Source organism: Notamacropus eugenii, chromosome 1 (genome assembly GCF_028372415.1).
Source record: "Notamacropus eugenii isolate mMacEug1 chromosome 1, mMacEug1.pri_v2, whole genome shotgun sequence".
In the NCBI taxonomy this organism is placed as follows: domain Eukaryota; kingdom Metazoa; phylum Chordata; class Mammalia; order Diprotodontia; family Macropodidae; genus Notamacropus; species Notamacropus eugenii.
The window spans coordinates 592,521,227-592,540,215 of NC_092872.1; the positions used below are offsets into that span (position 1 = coordinate 592,521,227).

General features: G+C 39.5%; 1 protein-coding gene across 2 annotated transcripts in view; it reads left to right on the forward strand.

Annotated features, from left to right (window-relative positions):
* Window positions 1-1,722: 1,722 nt before the first annotated feature.
* BANF2 (BANF family member 2) overlaps window positions 1,723-18,989 on the forward strand; it is a 37,885-nt gene continuing 20,618 nt past the window's right edge. Inside the window, exons 1-2 of one of the 2 annotated variants that reach the window (XM_072634523.1) lie at window positions 1,738-1,831; window positions 8,901-9,030. The gene's annotated coding sequence lies outside the window, so the exon portion shown is untranslated. Of the gene's footprint in view, window positions 1,832-8,900; window positions 9,031-18,989 lie in introns of both variants that reach the window. The other variant, XM_072634522.1, reaches the window with a different exon arrangement.

Sequence of the window (18,989 nt, forward strand, 5' to 3'; positions counted from 1 at the left end):
GATCCCCATATATTTTTGTCTTTCTTCTCCTTTTCTTGCTTTTGTACTAAAGTCATAGGTATCAGAATGTATATTGATTTGACATGGAGGGTTTTTATCTTTGGATTTCTCTATCACTTTGTCCATATAAACTGATTTTGGTACCAAAACTTCAATTATTTTCATAGTGGTCATTTTATAAATATTTACCATTAATAGAATGATAATTCCTACTCCATCAACTTTTTTCTTTGCCTCTTTAAGAAGTATCTATGAGCTATCCTTCCACTGAATTTCTTCATTCTTTTGATTTTATTTAGAGTAAAAATGTCAAGATTGATATTATTATATGTGATTTATATTATTATATGTAATATATAAATGTATATATGTACATATATATGTAAAGCTACTTCAGCAACATGTGCATTTATTTGTCATTGATCAAGGATCTCACATTTAAAATATCCATAGCCAACTTAAATTTTGTGGGCAGTCTGAAAACTGCATGATTCTTAGTATCCTCTGCCCTATTTCTTGCTACTCTGTTACCATCATAGTCTGGATGGCACAGTGGTTAGAATGCCAAACCAAGAGTCAGGAAAATTCATCTCCCTGAGTTCAAATCTGACCTAAGACATATACTAGCTGGGCAAGTCATTTAAACCCTATTTGCCTCAGTTTCCTTATCTCTAGTGTCTCTGCCTAGAAGACCCCAAATGAGGTCATAAAGAACTGGACCCAACTAAAAAACAACTGAGCAACACATCATCATAGCAGAAGTAAAAAGGCACTGTATGAGATGGAGAATAATCATTTACAAATTTTCCATTTCATGGGTAGCCATTTCCAAAATAGTTTCATCACTGGGTAGATAACCCATTAGTAATTAGGTAGGCTGGTCCTCAGAAGATAGATTTATTCATTTTCTTCCCAAGACCATACTAAAAGCCTTTCCAGTGTGATAAAACCTGCCCAAATTTCTACTCTGTGAGGATAGCCTTTGAGAATTCAGGTCACTTCCATGACATGATTAGGCATTGGAATAAATATACATATATACATATATATATATACATATATATATTTTAGGACACTAGTAATTAGGAGTCCTAGGAATCAACCAATCAATCAGTCAATAATTAAGGAACCTCCTACGTGCTAGACACTTAGGAAAGGCTTCATGTATGAGCTTGAGCTTCATTGACATGCTTATGGAGAGAACAGCCTACTATGATCCAGGCAGATGAGGAAGCTATCCTTGAATTTTAAATTAGATATAACTTGCTAATCTACAAAGTGGATAAATGGGAGGTGGTAAGTTGGATATATAAACATACTTATAATAGTTAATACATATATGTAAAAGTTAATTAAGGAATATTTATAAACATCTTTATAAAATATGGATGTTATTAGACTTAAACATGAATAGATTCTAAATAGGCCATGATGAGACAGAAGGCAGTAGCTGTGGGGCAAAGCAGAGAGAAAAAAATTCATGATAGTAGTTAGCATTATCATAATTTTAAAGGCCTTTACATTCAAACAGATCATAATTGGCTCTTGATCCAGCTGAGCTGGTATGAGCCGGGACACACAGTGCTCCTATCAGAGAGCTTCCTGAGCATGATATATTACTCTATGAACTAGTAACTGTTACACACGCACATACACATACAGGGACCACACCCCGGGTAATGACATCATAATGCCAGCTTTTGAGTACTTATAGAGAAATCCTTGCTGTCTTGGTCAAATATGTTGTAGTCTTTAGTAGTCTCAATCTTTAATAACTAAGTTAATGTAACTAAGTCACCAGAGCCCTCCTGTGGAAAGCCCATCTACTCCGGTGAGTATCCATTATCATTTCTATACTCTCCTGTCAGGAGGCTGATGAACCAGCCTGTTTGGTTCTTTTATCTGGAATTCTGATCTCGTATCTAATGTGGTATTTGACTACTAGTGGCCAGGATCCAGGGTGGGTTGGAACACATTCAGCATCCAAGGTTGAGGAGTGGGGAGGCTCAATAGATCTGAAGATATTATGAGTTTCTCACAAAGTATCCCCTTACGTAGGTGCCATTATTATCTCCAAATTGAAAGTATAGTTCTAAACTTCTGGCCATCTTAACCCACCCCCACATAAAAACCACCTGCATTGTAATTTCTAAAAAAAATTTAAGTGGAAAAAAAAAAAGGAAAATCTCAGAGATACCAGATACAACTTTCTGAGAGCAAGTTATAAATGATCCAACAGTCTAGCAAGGAATAAATAGACTAAGATGGAGTCCTTGCCCTCACTTTGCTTACTATGTAATAAAAGAAATGACACAAGTGCAAATAATTTTGATATAATTTAGAATGTGAAGAGATATGGTGACATACTTCAGAGGAGGGCAAGATTTCTTGGGAGAAGGGGTGGGAATCAGAAGGGACTTCATGGAGGAGGTGTCAGTTTAGCTAGATCTTGAAGAATGGGCAGTTTTCAAATTTATTCCACATTACAAAAGAGTTTAGAATCAATAATCCAAATGACAACCATTATTGTTGTTCGTCCTTCATTCTCAAAGGTGATGTCTTGACTTGCAAGTGAATTGGATTTAAGTGAAGCAGGACTATGGAAAGTCATTAGCCTCTCTCCTCTAGAGTCATTGGAGTCCAATGGTAAAACATAGGTTAAAATGACTTGTGATGACCACAGACGCAGTGGGAGACCTTGGTCTCTTTCAGTTAAGGTCATTCCCAGATTCCATTCAGTAGCTCAAGGCTAGGTAAGAATTGAGGAAAAAGATGGTCTAGTTTGCCTTCACAGAAGAATCAGCCTGGGAGGGGAAGACCTTCACAGAGTTTCTGGTCAGAACAGAAACAATTGCTATTTACACTCACTCTGAACTATCAAAATCCAAAGAGCCAACAACCTCTTAGTATGGACGAGATCAACCATATATATGTGTGGTGTGACTGGAGAGAAGCTGCCTCTGCCTCATATATATCTCTACCCCCATACTTGTCTTATCATAATTCATTCTTCTGTATTAAATATTGCCTTTGTCCTTTCCTCTTTCAAGATGCAAATACCCCTGGGAAGAATAATATATCAGGTCTCTAGGTAGCTTGGGGTCTGAATAAATCTGCCAGACACATTTCCTGGGAAGAGCAATATGTTATAAGAAAACACTAGATGTCTGCTACAAATAGAGTTGGAGGATAAAGAGACGTTAGGGAAGGAGGAATTGGTGGCATATGGAGGATAAACTTTACCTACTTCATAAATTTTGTCTAGACCAAGCCTTGAGTAAAGGGAAGCTTGCACTCTCAGAGTTTGGTTCAGGTCTAATGGTCTACAATTGTTGTGTGTGTTTGTCCTTCATTCTCGAAGAGGATCATGACATCAAGATGATGACATGACTTGCAGTTGACTTTGATTTTAGTGATGGAGGTCTGTGCAAGGTCACCAGCCTCACTTTCTTCTCCTGAGTCATCTGGGTCCAGTGGCCTGATATTCATCAGGATGGCTGAAGATGGCCCAGCATGCAATATGAGACCCTGGTCCTTTCAGGCTAAGGTCTTATCCCATTCTCCCTTTGAGTGAGATACCAATGGTCTACAATAAACAGTTTAGAGATGGTTTGAGCTATTAGCTGAGGAAGGATGGCACATTAGAATAGCAGATTGGGTTAGGAGCCAGGAGCCCTGAATCTTGGTTTTACCACTAATTAGCTGTGTGACCTTGGCCAAGGCCAGTTAGTTATACTTTGGGCTACACTTTCATTATCTATCTATTATCTATCTATCTATTGAACTAATCATCTCTAAGGTCCCTTTCAGTTCTTACATCCATCTTACAGTTGTATTGTTTTGACTCTATTTTAATCTTCTTAGTAAACATTACAATTGGAGCTTCATCTCTCCCATCATCATCTTCAAATTCATTTTTTTGCGGGGGGAGAACCTAGACTTCTGATTTCATTATTATAGGGAACTCACATGTACCTATAAATTAGGTTCAGTTAATCTAACAAATGCAGATATGCAAATGTTCTGAAATTTATAGTCTTAGAGTTTCCTGAGACTCTGAGAAATTAACTGATTTACCCCAACATCAGACAAGAGTGAATTAGTAACAAGACTGAAACCCAGTTCATACTTAGACCAAGCTACCTTCCAAAAACTTTGATTGTCCTTCATTGTCATTGATCAACCATAATTTAGCTCCTACATTCAGGAATTGGGAAGCTTTTCTGAGTGAGAGCTGTTGGGGATTTATTTTGTTCATCTCCCTTCCATTTAACAAATGAGGAAACTCAGTCAAAAAAACCTATCAGTTTAGTTAGAAACAGAACTGAGACTGAGCTATAGCTGAGATTATACTTTCTAATACCTCATAGTGTAAGAGAATGGGGTTCTAGTTCTCAATCTGTTATGTTATTAAGTTGTTATTTGCTCTTGGCAAATCGCTTGATTTCTCTGGGCTTGGGTTTCCTCATCTTCAGAATGATTTTCAGAACACCTCCCTCTCCTGGTTCTCCTCTTACCTATCTGACTGCTCCTTCTCAATCGTCTTAGCTGGATCCTCCTCCAGATCATGCCTTCTAACGGTAGGTATCCCTCAGGGTTCTTGGGTGATCTCATCAGTTCATATAGATTTAATTACCATCTCTATGGTGATGATTCTCAGATCTACCCTCAGGTCAGATCTGCTGACCTCCAATCTCACATCTTCAACTGCCTTTCAGATATCTCAAACGGGATTTCCCTCATACATCTTAAACTCATTATGTCCAAAACAAAACTCACTATATTTTCCCCCCTCCCACCTTCCTTATTACTGTGGAGGGCAACATCATCCTCCCATCATTGAGGCTCAAAATCTAGGAGTCATTCTAGATTTTTCACTACACCTCACTACCATATCCAGTCTGTTGCCAAAGTCTGTAGATTTCAACTTTGCATCATCTTCTAAATATGCCCCCTTTTCTCCTCTGACATTGAAACCACTCTAGTGCATGATCATGATCTCAATCTCCTCATGCCTGTATTATTCAAATAGCCTGCTAGTGGATCTGCCTGCTTCAAGGCTCTCCCCACTCCTATCCATCCTCCAGTCAGTCACTAAAGTAATTTTCCTAAAACACAAGTCCAGTCATGATACCCCTATACTCAATAAACTCCAGGATCCAAAATTGTACCTAGGATCAAATACAAATTCTCTGTTTGACATTCAAAATCCCTATCCTTCCAGTCTTCATCTATCTTTGTACGTTCAACTGATACTCTTTAGTGACATTGCCTTCCTGGCTGTTCCACAAACAAGATATTCCATCTCTTAGCTCTGGGTATTTTCTCTCAATGTTCCCCATGCCTGGAATGCTCTCCCGTTTTCCCTCTGATTCAACTACTGACCCCCTTGGCTTCTTTTAAGTCCACCTTCAACAGTAAGGATTCCCCATCCTCTCTTAATTTTAGTGTTTTCCTCTGTCAATTATTTCCTATTCTCTGTAGATAGTTTACTTTGTACGTATTTGTTTTTTGTCTCCCTCATTAGATTATAAGCTCCTTGAGGGCAGGATTGTCTTCTGCCTTTTTTTGTATCCCTGGTGCTTAACATAGTACCTGGTACATAATAGGCACTGAACAAATGTTTATTCATTGACAGATATTGGAATATATGATCTATAAGGTCTCATAGGGCAACTAGGTGGCAAAGAAGATAGAGCATCAGGCCTGAAGTCAGGAAGATCTGAGTTCAGATCAAGCCTTGGACACTTACTAGCTATATGACCCTGAACAAGTCATTTAACCCTGTTTGCCTCAGTTTCCTCCTCTGTAAAATGAACTAGAGAAGGAAATGACAAACCATTCTAATACTTTTGAAAAGAAAACCCCAAATGGGGTCAGGAAGAGTCAGATACGAATAAACAAAAAACCACAAGATCTTATCCATCTCTAAAATTCTATGATTTTTAAAATAAAGGATAATAACACAGATCTGCCACTGCCTTCCTAGGCTCTTTCCATGCTGTACTCCCTCCCTCTTGATTTTTTTTTTTTTGACAATTTTATCTATATTTGACCAAACAAGTAGAAAAACATAATGGAAATATTTTCACCAGGCTTTTCCTTCCCTCCTTTGTCTTAGAATGGGCAGAAAACAAATATCCTACAAATATGTTAAGCTGAGAACTAGCCTGTAATTCAAGAATATGGAAGAGTAATGAAAGTCTGTATGATACATTAGCCTTTAAGAAGGTCACTCAGAACATTGAGCAAGAGGTCTTGATATTTATACCAGGAGTAGCGTCTTGCACATAGTGGCACTTATCCTCTTAGAATCAGAGAAACTGGGCCATGGAAAAGCAATGCTACGACTCCAAAATGCTGGACCAAATGCTAGTCCAAAGGCATCATTTTACACAGATGTTAAGCTGGCTGTTGAGAGAGGCCAGGTGACTTGACCTTAGTCACAGTGTTTATAAGCAACAGAACTGGATTTTGAACCAGATCCTCTGACTGTGAGTGCAGTCTACACCTTCAGTCTGTCTTTCAAAAATGGTGTGATCCTAACAGACATACCGCCATTAAAATGGCTGTTCTTGAAATTAATTCCTAAAATAGCCTACAGCACAAAGAGAAGAGAATTGTAGACAATGAGAAAGGAATGAAAAACTATCAGACAATTGATGAGCGCATCTTAGAGGGCTTTCTTCTGCAGATGGAGACTTTCACCAGAAAGATGACTTAATTGGTGTCACTTTGTCCAAAATGCTCACCCAGAATAACTGGGAAAATAGAGACAAAAATGTAAAAAAAAAAAGTCCAAGATATGTGACACCCTTTATCCTTTAGATGAACGCAGTTTTTGTTTTATTCCCTTCTCTTTGCCCCTTCTTGAAAATGGACCCATGTTTCCATAAAATTCTAGCCCCCCTCATCCTCCACCCTTAGTTGTTTACTCATGTCCAATTCTTCATGACTCCATGGACCATAGGACACCAACACTATCTATGGGGTTTTCTTGGAGTGAATTGCCATTTCCTTCTCCAGTGGATTAAGGCAAATGGGTTTAAGTGACTTGCCCAGGGTCACTGAACTCATGTCTTCCTGACTCTAGACCCCAGTGCTCTATCCACTGAACCTTGTAGCTGCCTCCTCAGTTACTACCTAAGAATTCTGAACCACCTCATAAGGAAAGTATCCATTGAATTCTTGGATTAAGATTGCTGAGTGGCACCTTAAAGACCTAGTCCAACCTTGCATTTTTTAAGTAGAGAAACTGAGGTGCAGAGAAAGGAAGATACTTGCCCAAAGTTCTGCAGAGGTGACTGAGTTTGGTCTGGTCTTTACACCTGAAAATGTAAGCTGCTGGAGGGTAATGACCATATTAATTCAATTTGCTGTGGGTCACACTTCAATATAGTGCCACAATGCTCTCAGAAGAGATGCTGAATCTCTTCCTTGGAGAAAAGATTCTGTTACAAAAATAGACTGAATTGGAGATAGAGATATCTTCCTTTCAGGAAAAAATAAATCTAGACCTTATTCTAGTTCCAGGATTACCAAACACAGGATTTCAAGCAACCTTTCAGAGGTTTTTTCCAGAATACTTTTGGATTTTCTACGACTTTTACTTTCTCAGACTACCCTTCATTTTATCTCTCTATATCTTGCATCTACCTGTTTACATATTGTCTCTTCTCCTTCAGCCCTCCACCCCCCCCCCCCCCCACGTGGATGTATGATCCTTGAGGCAAAAGATTGTTTTTTACTCTGTGTGTGTGTGTGTGTGTGTGTGTGTGTATGTGTATCCTCAGGGATATAAAATGCAAATAGCACAGAGCCTGGCACATAGTAAATCCTTAATAAATGCTTTTTGATTGATTGATGCACCAAATCTAAAGCAGAGAAATGCTGGGAAAAGTCAGCAGGTCTCTTATATGCACTGTAGGCCTTCTCAAAGCTCTTTTCTCTCCTTTGTGAAGACCAGAAGGTAGGATTGTTTCCCACATCAGCAGCTGATACCAACCAAATGAGGAAGTACATGAATTGAAAACAACTTCTACTAAATATAGTGCTTTCCCTTTTCCATCTTGCACAGAAAAAAAGTCCTCAGGGTTTCTTCTAGTGTGACCCGCACACTATTAACTCAACTGGAATAGTAAAGGAAAAGTTAACCACTCTTCTTTCTTCTGGTCTTATCCAGAGTCTCACCTTTGTTCCTCTCCACTATTCTCTAACTTTGTGCCATTTTATCTGTCTTTAAAGAGGATGGAGAAAGCTCTCTCAAGACATTTGTTAGGAACACCTCCCCAGAGAACAACCTCTTGGGGCTGACTGCCCTCCACTATTTAAAAAAAAAAAAAGATGTACATGGGCAAGTGACCCAACTGTTCTGACTTGAAGGACGTTAGGAAGTCTCCCTGCCCCGTCTTCTCATATGTCTTCCTCACCCAGGTGCCCTGTGCCCAGAATTGCATCGTTTCACTTAAGCATAGCCCCCCCTTTGGCCTCTTTGGGGAGGGGACCGGACCTATAATTTCATTGCTATAGGGAATTCCTGATGAGAAAACTCCTTGTACCAATGTACACCAGCATCTGCTATGCAACATTATAGTCTCAGGGCCTGGGAAACTGAAAAGTTAAGTGACATGCTAAGGGTCACACCCCAGCAGCTGTCAGAGATGGAACTAGAACCCACTTCTTCCTTATCTCGTATGCAGCCACTTGACCCTCATTTAAAATTCAAATATCCCTTGTAGAAGCAATATTTTTAAGTCTTCTTCACCAGAAAGACTAATCTTATCTCTTTCTTCCCTAAGTGGCCAGAGGCAGAAAGAACCCACTTAGGGACTTGGGGGAAGAGGGAGAGACTGTACTTTGTCAAAGTCACCTTTGGATAAATCATAAATCTCTTTGCCCAGAGGCAGCCCTGAAACCTCAATGTGAAGGTACATATTCTTATAGCCACGCCTGTCTGGCTCTTGCTGGAGGAGGAATCAGGCTCATCAACTCTAAAGTGGAATTTCTTTTGTACTACCAAAGTCCCCAAAGGTAAGATAATCTTTCTGCAGAAAAGGATGTTTGGTCACCCTAACACTGAGGTTACTACTCAGGCATGAGATAGAATGTCAGAGGCAGAAGGACCTTAGAACAAATCTAATCTCAGGAGCCCATAGCAGTGTAGTGAGTGATCTTATGACCAAATGATGGCAGTGCTCGAGAAAGCCTCACATTTCCCAAATGCCTTCTCCCAACTAGACCATAAAATCCTTTGAAGAAGTAGATAGTAAGTGAAAACTGACAGGGAACTGAGCAATGGGAAATTTTAAAATTTTGATTTCTAAGGGAAACCCAGGGAGAGAAGCATGCTTTGTCTTGACAAAATCCAGGTCCACACAGCACTTTCTGTTTTTGCTCTTCAGGAAACCTTCCTGTCCTCCATACCAAGTTTCTTCATGCAGGGGGACAGGAGAATCTCCAACTAGCCATGTTTGGAAAATGAGACAACATCTTGATCCACATATAAAATGCAAAATAAACATTTCATATTTATATAGCTTGAATGTAGTTCAGTGGAAAAAATGAGAGCTAGTGAGATCTGGAGTCAAAGGCTCTGGTTTCAAATCTTGACTCAGGCATACTCCTGCAGTAACTGTGGGTAAGTCACTTAACCTGCCTGAACCTCAGTTTCCTTATCTGTAAAATATGAAGGTTGGACTAGATGTGGCCTTTGAGCCTTCTAGCTCCATATATATGACTCTAAGGTGTCTTTCAAAGTACATTCTCATGAAGATTGGAAAGGTAGGAGTGGGGGTAGGTTATAGAAGACTTTGAATGGCAAAGAGAGGATTTTGTGTTTGATCCTGGAGGCAATAGGGAACCACTGGAGTTCATTGAACTCAGGAGTTTATTGAACTGGAGTTTATTGATCTTCATACATAGACTGTCTGTTATGTTTTTTGTTTTTGGTCTGTTGCAGGTTTATAATTCTTCCCTCACCTGCCACCAAAAAAAAAAAAAAGAAAAAAAACAAAACCAAAGCCCATATTCAATTTCTACCCAGTTCCTGATAAAGAACACAAACTCAACTTCTTGTTCCCTTGGAAGGCAGCATGGTAGTATGCTGGAAAGACTGAGGTCTATTTGGGGTCAGAAACATTCATTCAAATTCTGGTTCTAAGCATTGTGAGACCTTGGGCAAATGCCCAAGTGAAGTGACTACTTACTTGGCACCTCTGGGCTTCAGTTTCCCCATCTGAAAAATGAGAGGCCTGTACTAAATTAATCTTTCAGGTCTGAAATCTGTGCTGTTGTTTCTCCAGTTCATCTTCCTTTAGATCCCACTAGACTATGCTTCTAGCCTTTTGTGATATGATTCTATGTTTCTGTTTTTACTTGTTGTTCGCCAGTCCTTTCAGTCTTGTCTGACTCTTCATGACCCCTTTTGGGGTTTCCTTGGCAAAAATATTGGAGTGATTTGACATTTCCTTCTCCAGTTCATTTTACAGATGAGGAAACTCTGAGGCAAACAGGGTAAAATGACTTGCCCAGGGCCACACAGCTAATAAGTGTCTGAGGCCAGATTTGAACTCAAGAAAAGATGAGTTGCTGAATTACAAGCTCCTTGAGGAGAGAGACTCTTTTTTGTCTCTTTTTGGTTGTGAGAGTTTCCTTCTTTTGGAGTCACCTAAAGTTACTGAAAGTTTCTTGCATCAAAGAATCCCAGGTGAGGAAATGAAGAATTACCCAAAGGGCTATGGAGGGGTAACATGGTAGTTGTGAACTGACTGCAACACATTATAAGTGAGGTATTCTGAAGGAAAAGTTCATAGGATTCAGAGATTTATAGGCTTTGAGCTGAATGGGACCTTGGAATCAGTAAGCATGTTGTATAGAGCTTACTCTGCACTTGGCACTTTACAAATATCTCATCTGATCTTCACAATAACCCTGTAAGATAAGCACTATTTTTATACTCATTTTACAGTTGAGGAAAACAAGACAAAAATAGTTGAAATGACTTATCCAGGGTCACTCAACCAGTAAGTATCTGAGGCCAGATTTGAATCCATGTCTTCCTGACTCTAGAGCCATCTATTGCACTGCCAGAGGAAAAAAAAGAGATGGGCCAGTCACAATAGCATGTAATAGCCATTGGCATTCACCTCAAAGAGTACTAGAGGAAGGTCTCAAGTACTTTAAATGGATCCACTATGTGATAGATTTATGGAAAGACATGTATAAGAGTCCCATAGTGGAGGCACTAGGCGTGGATAGGTTTCTGTCTGCATCCCTGGAGATAATGTCCATCTCAGTAAGAATATAGATCCATTGGAGTACTGGGAAAAGTCTTCTTGGGATCATTCTCTACTGGGATAGTTGTCCTCAGTTCCCCCCTTTGCTGTTTATCTCCTAGAATTTCCCTAAAGGTTATCTTTCCTCTTTTTCCCTCAGCTAGGAGAACCTCAGTAGGAGGGCTCACTCAAGTTCCTTCTGAGAAAAGTTAGCTAACTGGTACAGTGGATGGAGAGCCAGACCTAGAGACAAGGAAGACCTGAATTCAAATCTGGCCTCAGACTCTTACTAGCTGTGTATGACTCTGAAGAAATCAGTTAACTTCTGTCTACCTCAGTTTCCTCGGCTATAAAATGATGAAAATGATAGCGCTACCTCCCATGACCAAACGAGGATCAAACAAGATAATATTTACAATAGGCTTAGCAAAGTGCACGTTTCCTTCCTTAAAAAGGAGATAGCTTCTCCAGCTACCTTCCACTTTTCTTTTAATTTTTCTACTACCATCATCAATCAACAAGAATTTATAAAGTATCTAATAGGAACTGGGTACAGTGCTGCTAGGCATGGGGAATGCAAAGACTTAAAAATAAAACAGCCCCTGACCTCAAAGAGCTTTATTCCATAGGATGTAAAATATCAATTCCACCTTATTTGTCTTCCTCTCCACCTTCTCCCTTTAATTGTATTTTATTACCTTTCCCCTCTCTGACCACCCCAGTTAACTTCCTAGTATTTATTTGAGCAAGTGTTCCCAAGTTTAGTTCTTTCGTTTCTCTTTGCATATTATTCTGGTCCTTCAAAACTGGTCCAGCTTTGTTTTACATCTCCAGCTTTGTTTTACATCCCCTTAGCCCTGTTGTGATCTTGAACAGTTTATGCTTCCTGACCAGGTTATACAGAATTCCTGTCTTTCAGAAAGCCCTTTCTTATCCTCCCAGCCCAGACACATTGTTCTTGACTGAGCATTTCCTCACTCTCATGGTTTCTTGAACCACATCTACTACATGCCTTCACTGTCTCCCAGCCCAGCAGTTATTCTTCTCTGTTCCTAAAAAGAACTGGAAATCTGTTTGACTCCCTGGCCACAGATCTGCTTTATCCAAATTCTCCAGCTCAAACTTCAAATAGACCTAACACTTTTACCTGAACTGTCCACACCTCACTAAGTCTTTTTAACCAAGGTATAATGCTTTCTGTATCTACTCTGTAGAGAATGAATGGAATCTTTAACCTAGGACAACTCTGGGGAATTACCACAAATGTCTCCCCCTCCCACCCCATACATTTCCAAGTGAATCCAATTTCTCTTTTGGTCTGAACCTCACATCAAATTTCTCACTTCAAGGAACTTAAAATTGTAGCAAATATGCCCCAATTTATCCTGATTGAATTGATCGTATCTCTTGCTGGGCAGTTGCTCTCATTCCCTAAAGACAAACCTTTGATTGCATAAGTTCTTTTATCCCATCTATCCTCTTTTCCTCCTGCTGCTCATGCAGGAGACACAACATCTACCAGCAAGATCTGTTCTATCCCACTCCCTTCATCTTGTCATCTTGACAATAGGTATGTCAAAATATTCATTCTGGCACTTTTTGTGGCAGTGAAGAGAATTGAAAGTAAAGTGGGTACTCACCAATAGGGAAATGTGGTATGACTGTAATGGAATATGAGGAATTCAGATAAACATGGGAGATTTATATGAACTGATGCAAAGCAAAAAAACCCCCCCAAAACAAAAAAACAACCAGGAGAACAGTATCATTTTCATGATGACTAAAATAATGTAAATGAAAGTCACTAAAAGGAAGCCAAGTTTTGAGTAACTATAAAAATGATAATGAGAAACAGATAAATGAAACATAACTGCTTCCCTCTTAACACAAAAGCAGATCTTTCCAGGGCAAAATGTAATAAAGGTTATCCAAGTGATCACTACATAATAGGGTATTTTTACTTAACTGTTTTTCTCTTTTACTTTAAAAAGGCTCAGTTCTTGGAAGGAGGGGAGCATTTCCAGAAATGACTGGTAAAAATAAAAGGTATTAGACATTTTTTTTCAAAAGTGTGTGGTCCTAACACCTGTTGGTCCTACTTTGCCCCCTCCTTCTGGTTCCAGGCACACCCTGGTTAATCTTGAACCCAGCCTATTCCAAACAATAATCATCTTTCTCTCCAGTGTCTCACAGTGGAAGGTAAGAAGATAATTCTGTGAATTGTTTCTATTAAAATCTATGTGCCCAGGTTCACTCACTCATTACCTGTTCTTGAAGATGTTTCTCCTGGGGACAGTAAAGGAAAGACTTATCAAGCAGACAAAATTTGGCCATTATCCCTGGGCTTTTGAAAAATTATCTACCTGATCAAACTACCTGGGGCCTTGCCTATGAAATACAATCACTCCAAAGCTTAATCAGTCAATCTCTCAGTCAGGCAATCAAAAAGACCTTGCTCTTTTTTGACAGGGTTACTAACTAATGGGAGGAAGAAATGCCATAGGTATAGCATAGATGAATTTCAGTAAGGTAGGTTTTTTTTTCCTTCAAAATTTTGCCAGTATCTTTGCAGACAAGTTGAAGAAATGTGGACTGGATGAGCTCTCAGGCAAAACATGTAACTTTAAAGGATCAGGTTTAAGACTAGAAAGAAACAATATAGACCCTTCATTTTACAGATAAGAAAATGAAACTCTGAGAGATCAAATAGGGAGAACTAGGAGATTTTCCCAGGTCCTCTGACTTCAAATTCAGTATTCTTTTTTCTGTCTCATGCTGCCTTTTTAGGCAAAGTATGTTGGACCTCTAACATCACTTCTACCTTTAAAAATCTATACTTGTAACTGGGCTCAAAGTTAATTAACGTACCAAAACCAATTTGGAAAGGGAAGAGGGAGGGAATAAATATTTGTTAAACATTTTATCTTCCATCATTGGCTTTCCTTGGTTTTGACTCTACAGAATTTCATGCCCCACTCTCTCCCCACTCCCTACTAAGATCATCACCTGAAATCTCATTACCGTGCTGATTGATTCAGATTTGATACTCAGCACCTCAGCTTCCTCTGTTGCTTCTTCCCTCTGATTGGAGAGTTGGAGGGTGGAGCAATAAACTTTCCCCAAGGCCTTCCTTTATGGAGGGCTTAGCATGTTTCAAGTCACTCTTCATTTTCCATCAGGAGATCTGCTTGGTTTCCACTTCAGGGAACTTCATACCAGTGTCCCTTCCCTTCTTTTCAGCTTCCTTTCCTTTATCTCTGCCACCACCTCCACCCCCCTCCCCCATTCAATTTTAAGCTCCCAGAGGACTGAGACAGTCTTTTTCTTTTCTGTGCCCCCAGCCCTTAGCATAGTACCCGACACATAGCAATAATAAATAAATAATATTATTAAATATAAATAAATAAAAATAAATGCTTATTGTATTAAAATTGAAAAGGCACATATGATTCTCCTGGCACTGTGTGTAAGTACTTTACAAATATTATCTCATCTGATTGCTTAAATAATATTGATTAATATACCCAGTCAATCTGGAGGAATCTCTTTAGTAGAATGCCCGCAAGTTTCTGTCTTTGGACATGGTTATATTCAATATTTTTATCAATGCATTGGAAGACAACACATGTCAAAAGACAGATATTTATCAGATGTGTCTGTGATGCATGCTAAGAAAGACAGCTTATATTTGGATGACTAAATAATGATTTAAGAAGATATTAACAGGGTGGAAAGAAAAGACCACTCTAATTGTTTATTCAGATATACTCATGCCTATAGATTATTATCTCATGCCTATAGATGTTTCCCCCAAGCATGTAGCTCATGATCCATTCATGACTATAGTCCTAGGCACCCACTGTCCACGTCCTTTTTCTTAGTGGCAGCAGCTGGGCCTGGAATCAGGAAGGCCAGATACTGAATCTGGTCTCAGATACTTACTAGCTGTGTGATACTGGGAAAGTCACTTAATCTTTGCCTTAGTTTCTTCAACTGTAAAATAGACATAATACAAGCACCTACCTCCCAGGATCCAATGAGATCACAATTATAAAGCATTTACACAGTGCCTGTAAGTGCTATATAACTGCATATTCCCTTCCATTCTTGAAGTCCCTGCTTCTATCTTGACATTGTGAGGCTATCACTGGAGGGCACAAGTTCAACACATGGCAACCCCATTTTCTTCACTCGTATTTCTTTGGTCACATCTTCACTCTGCTCTTCCTTCATTGTATCATGTTGTAGCCTACTAAATATGTAGTAAGAATGAATATGAGTTCAGCCAGTTATCCAACTAGTATTTTATATCATGCCTGGTGTGTGCATGGCACTGTGCTAAGGTCTGTGGGCACAATGAAAGGCTTTTTTAGCACAGTCCCTGATCTCAAGGAGCTCAAAGTCTAATGGGACAGACAACATGCAAACAATTATGTACAAACAAAATCTATATAGGAAAAACTGGAAGTTAGGGAGGACTGACTAGAAAAGCTTCTTGCAGAAGGTAGGATTTTAGCTGAGATTTGAAGGTATCTAGGGAAGTCAAGAGGCAAAGATAAAAATGGAGAGAGCCCCAGGCATAGGGGACAACCAAAGAAAATACCTAGAGTCAGGATTCAGAGGGTTCTATTTGAGGAAAAACAAAGAGGCTGGTGTCATTGGGTCACAGAATAAATACAGGAGAATTCAAAATGTTGTGGATAAGGCCCAGTTCGTTTTCCTGACCACAGAATTAATATGTACCAGTCAACAGCGCAATGAGAAAAAGCAAACATTAAGCTACGTTGATAGAAATGAAGTGTGTAGAGCAAAGATAGTGGTCATCTCATTTTGCTGATTAGACAACATTGGGAGTTCTGAGGGCCATTTTAGGAAGGCGTTTGATGAGCTTGAAGTAATCTAAATAAAGACAAACATGATGATGAGAGGACTATAAACATGTCATCCAAGAATTGGTTGAAGGAATTAAAGAGTGGGCATGTTATCTATTAGAGAGTAGCCAGCTTGAGACCCACAGAAGAGACCTGGTTTCATAACCTTTCCCAGGCCTTTACAAGCTACACAACCTTGGACAAGTTACTTCCTTCCTCTGGAATTATCTCACTCATAAAATGGGAAAATCATAACTACCTACTTTACAAAGTTGTTATGGGGAAAGTACTTGGTCAAGAGATACATGGTCATTATTGACTTAGAAAAGGATTAAGAGAGAGGGAACCTATTAACTATCTTCAAAAGATTTTCATGCAGAAGAGAGATTGTACTTTTTTCTGCTTAGCCTCGGGTCAGATCTGGGACCAATAAATAGGAAAAAGAAGACAGATTTCTGTCCAACATAAAGAAAAATGTCCTAAACAATTAGAGATCTCTAAAAATAAATGGGTTGCCTTTGGGGGAAAAAAGTTTCTCACCACTGCAGGCCCATAAAGTGGAAGCTATGTGGTGATCGCTTGTCAGGAGTGTCTTGCCCAGTATTGTGTAGCTATTAAGGGGCAGAGCAGGGTTATGAAACCAAGTCTCTTCCATCCAAATTGAGTATTCTCTTTAACATACAACATGCTCTTCCTTAAACAGGAGTTATGCTTGAGGTAGGAACTGGAATCATAGAATCTTGGAGATAGGAGGGACCTCCAAGGTCACCTAGTCCAACCCATACCTGAATGGGTATTCCTTCTATGCTGTCTCTATACTATGCAGCTTCTGCCTGAAGCCCTTCAGTGTTGGAGAATTTGCCACCTCCTGAGGTAGCCCATTTCACTTTGGGTACCTTTCAATTATTAGAAAGTTTTTCTTTTTAAAATTGAAACTGATCTCTCTACTTCTTTCACCTACTGGTTCTAATTCTTTTCATTAAATAAGGTTGGATTTGCTGATCTCTGTGATCTCTAATTAGACTAATTAGTCTTTGAAGCCTCTTCCAACTCTTAAGATTCTGTAAAAAGAAGGGGATTTTGATTATTGTTTCCAAAATTAGAGGAATCATTGACAGTGCCCAGTCAGAAAAGGATGGTGGACATAGTCTCTTAAAAAAAAACAAAACTCCAGACCAAACCAAAACAACCTGTACAACCAAGTGTCCATTTTACACATAGGAAAGCCATTTGCATTGGGCCTTTGTGGTTTGAAGGTCAGTAGCTGGAAAATATTTGTCAATAGGCAGATTGTGCTGACTCAGATGGTGCCCATGTAAGCTGCTTATGGACAAGGATCATTTCATTTTTGTTTTCATGTCTCTGTGCTTAGCACAGTGCCTAGCACAGGGATGGGGTACTTGTGGTCTCAAGGCCACACATGGCCTTCTAGGTCCTTGGGTTTGGCTTTTTGACTGAGTCTAGGTTTTACAGAACAAATCCTTTTATTAAGGGGATTTGTTCTGTGAAGTTTAGATTCAGTCAAAGGGCTACACTTGAGGACCTAGAGGGTCACAGGTTGCCCACCTTGGCCTAACTTGGATTAGATATGACCAGTCTGTAATCTAAGGATTTTATGTTGTTGTCTACTCATATTCAGCCATGTCCAAAACCCCATTTGGGGTTTTCTTGAGAAAGATTCTGAAGTGGTTTGCCATTTTCTTCTCTGGCTCATATTACTGATGAGGAAACGGAAGCAAACAGGATTAAATGATTACCAAGGGTAAGCAGCTAGTAAGCATCTGAGGCCTGATTTGAACTCATGAAGAATTTTCTTGCCTTTAAGCCCAGCATTCTATCTGCTGTAACACCTAACTGCTCCAAGGATTTTATTTTCCATTCTAACTGTAAAACTATGAATTTTTGAATTAATGAGAAACTGGCAGAAAAACAAGACAGAGAATTAGGAAAGAGGATTGGACTTGAAGTCAGAAGACTTAGATGAAAAAAGAATGGACACCCAATGGAAGTCTCACTGAGTGACAGCAGCAGCTCTGCTTAGATCAGGTCATATAATCATCTTTCTATTTGCATAAGGTTTTTTCCCCCATGCATGAGCATTGGCTTGTTTGCTTAAAGATGGACATATATTAGAACGGGTAGATTAGGTCTGCTGTAATGCAAAAAATCGCTAAAGGTTATTAGAAAATCAGACACTTTGAAAGAAGTTACTAAGGGGCTTTTTGGCAAATGCCTGTAATCCCTGCTGCCTTTAAGCCAGGGGCTGACTCATCTGAGCTCAGGAGTTCTGAGCTGCAGCTGGTGAAGCTGATCCTCCAATGTTTGCCTCAATGTGGCCACTCCCAAGGAGAGGGGAGTCGGCATCAGGGTGCCTAGGAGAGAACCAGATCAGAAACAGAGCAGGTCAGAAACAGAGCAGATCAGAGACAGAGCAGCAAGTCTACCCTGCAGATCAGGAGTGAGATAAGGTCTGGGAGTAAGGCTGCACTCCCAGGCTGGGCCAAGTATGCTTTGGAACTCTCCAACATGCCCCACCCAGCTGGGTTCCTTCCCCCCACCTCCTCCACTTTTTAGCTTCCTTTGGTGCATTACCTTTCCCCATTAGACTATATTCTTCTAGAATGTAGGGGGAATATCTTTATTTTTATTTGTATCCCCAATATTTAACACATAGTAGGTGCTTAATAAATGTTTACTCCCTAAGATGATACAGTATTTTAAGGTTTATAAAGCTTGTTTTAGTACTTTACCTTATGTGATTTTCACAACAACCCTATGAGGTAGCAGCCACTGATAGCCTCATTTTACAGATGAGGAAACAGAGGTTGAGAAGGCAAGTGAATAA